Source organism: Populus euphratica, unplaced genomic scaffold (assembly GCF_000495115.2).
Source record: "Populus euphratica unplaced genomic scaffold, PopEup_1.0 scaffold565.1, whole genome shotgun sequence".
Lineage (NCBI taxonomy): Eukaryota > Viridiplantae > Streptophyta > Magnoliopsida > Malpighiales > Salicaceae > Populus > Populus euphratica.
In genome coordinates, this window is record NW_011500437.1 from 84,524 (window position 1) to 87,490 (window position 2,967).

Consider the following 2,967-nt stretch of genomic DNA (forward strand, 5'->3'; position numbering starts at 1 on the left):
CTAATGCCCTAAGACCAACTGGTCTGGGAGTGATTAGCCTAAAGCTCATTACATGGGTTAAAGATGCATTGTATTTTAAGTTATATGTATATATATTAAAAAATAAAGAAAAAATATAAAATAATCACAACCTAAGGAAGTTAACCTTAAATATTATGACAAAAAAATTGTTTTCTTTCAAATAAAGCTCCATAACTATGTGTTGATATATTGAGCATAAAAGGAAGGTTTATTAATATCTTATTTAATAAATATGAAACAGATATATAAATTTAATAAGAGTTTAATTACTAGGATAGATTAATGGAAGTTGAATGATGAATGCCTTACTTTGTGAAACTTGCAAATTATTTTATCTATTTTAACGCTTTGATTACTAGGGACTAGCAATAAGCTGGTTGGGGGGGTGTGATTAGTACTTAAAAGTGCATTTTTATCATGGTTTTATATCATCATTTTGCACTTGAAGTATCAATAACTCCTTAACTAAAGCATGTTTTATAATAGCAAGTCTGCTACTATAAGATACCTTTAATTTATAGTAAATGTTCATCTTAAATGAAGGTCTATCACATAAATCAAAGGATTGATTAATGAGTTTAACTATTGAAATTGAGAAGACAAAGAAAGAGTTAAGCTTAGAAAAGAGATGCGGGTTCAGTCCAAACTAAAACACTATTAAGTCATTACGTCATATCTGGAGCTGTGGATTTTGAATTTCAATTTGGTTTATATGGCTAGAAATCTAAGACATAAGCCTAAAATATTCATGAGAATGCAAACTTAATTCTACTATTTGGAAGTCCAAATCTTAGCAACAATGGAGAAGTGAGAATCTATCTTGCAACCCAAACACTGTTCAGTGTTAAGCCTATATCTCGAGTTTTAGAAGTCCAAATGCACTAATGTTTTTTATTAGAAAGCTGAGATAATTTTCTAGAACTTTTATATGGATAATATATTCAAATTCTCACATTATCAATGATATTTTGTTCAGATAAGAAGATAAGGATTGTCAACAAGTCAAGATGTGGTCACCTACTCACAATCAATCATCAAAATAATAGTTTCAAATTTTGGCCTATAAAAGGAGGCATTTGCCATGCATTTAAACATCTTGGTTTTCAGATCAAGATCATGTTCTTATTATCTTTTTGTATATTTTTGTAATGCTTAAGTTTTACTTTCATTAATCTCTTATGCTTTTCATTTCCTTTCCTTTCTTTTACTTAGTTAACTTATATCTTGTTTATGTTCTTATCTTATTTATTTATGTTTCTCTCTTTCATTATATTTAGTTAAGTTTATTATATTAAGGTGAAAAGGTTACACTATTGGTGTAAGAATAAGTATAGTATAAACTTAACATGGATCTTAATGTTTGATACTGAGCATACATCTTTGAAAAATGGTTGGTGCATTACATAATCCAAAAGGCATCCTTTGATATGCAGAAGTACCAAAAGGACATGTGAAAGTAGTCTTCTCTTGTTCTTCCAATATAATTTCAATTTGGTTGTAACCTGAATAGCCATCTAGTAAACAATAAAATTTATAACCTGCAACTCTTTTTAGGATTGGGTCCATGAAAGGTAAGGGAAAATGATCTTTTCTAGTTATTGAATTAATTTTTCTATAGTCAATGTACATATGTCAACCAGTAATAGTCCTAGTTGGAATTAACTCATTTTTCTCATTTGTTGTCACATTTACTCCAGACTTCTTGGGTACAACTTGGGTAGGACTTACCCATTTGCTGTCAGAAATAGGATAAATGACTCCATTATCTAGAAGGTTAATGACTTCATTTTTCATTACTTCTTTCATATTAGGATTGAGCCTTCATTGTATTTCTCTCGAGGGTTTAGCATTTTCTTTCAAATAAATTCTGCGTGTTCAAATCAAAGAACTAATTCTTTTTATATCAGCTATGGTCCATCCTAATGTATTTTTGTGCATTTTCAGAGTTTGTAATAACTTACCTTCTTGATGAACATTAAGTTTGGAAGAAATTATTACCGGAAAAGTTTCATTTTCTCCAAAAATGAGTATTTGAGATTGGATGGCAACGGCTTCAAATCAGGTTTTGGTGGTTGAACACTTGAAGGTATGGACTTAATTGGTCGTGGTGGCAATTCCTCAATTTGTGGCCTCCAATTACTTGTCTTTGATTCTTCCTGAAAATAAATCATTTCCAAATCATCAGATTCATCAATCTCAATTTCATTGGAAGTGGTTGGAAATTGATCATGAATTAATTTTTCAGTAAAGTCCACTTCCTGTAAATCATTATCATCTCTAGGTTGCTTGCAAATGTTGAAAATATTCATCTCCAATGTCATGTTTCCAAATGATAGCTTCATCAGTCCATTCCTACAATTAATCAATGCATTAGAAGTTGCAAGAAATGGACGTCCTAAAATAACAGGAAATGAATTACATACTTCAACAGGTTGTGTGTCCAAGACAATAAAATCCACAGGATAAATGAATTTATCGACTTGTACTAACACATCTTCAATTATTCCTCTAGGCACTTTTATAGATCTATCGGCAAGTAAAAGAGTTATAGAAGTTGGTTTTAACTCACCTAGATTGAGACTCTGAAAAACTGAATATGGAAGTAAATTCACACTAGCACCAAGATCAAGTAAGGCTCTTTCAATTTTATGCTCTCCAATAAAGCAAGAAATTGTAGGACAACCAGGGTCTTTATATTTCAAAGCATTATTGTTCTGAAGAATAGCACTTACTTGTTCGGCTAGAAAGGCTTTCTTTTTCACATTCAGTTTCCTCTTCAAAGGGGGTGTATATCCATTAAAATTTTAGAAATTATGGTATGTTTGAAATGGTGGTTGTGAAGTTTGTGCATTGTTATTATCACTCTTTCAATTGAAGTTTGAGAGATTTCTCTAACTAGGATTGTATGTTTGCGAGTATGGGTTATGATTGGGCCTTTGAAAACTA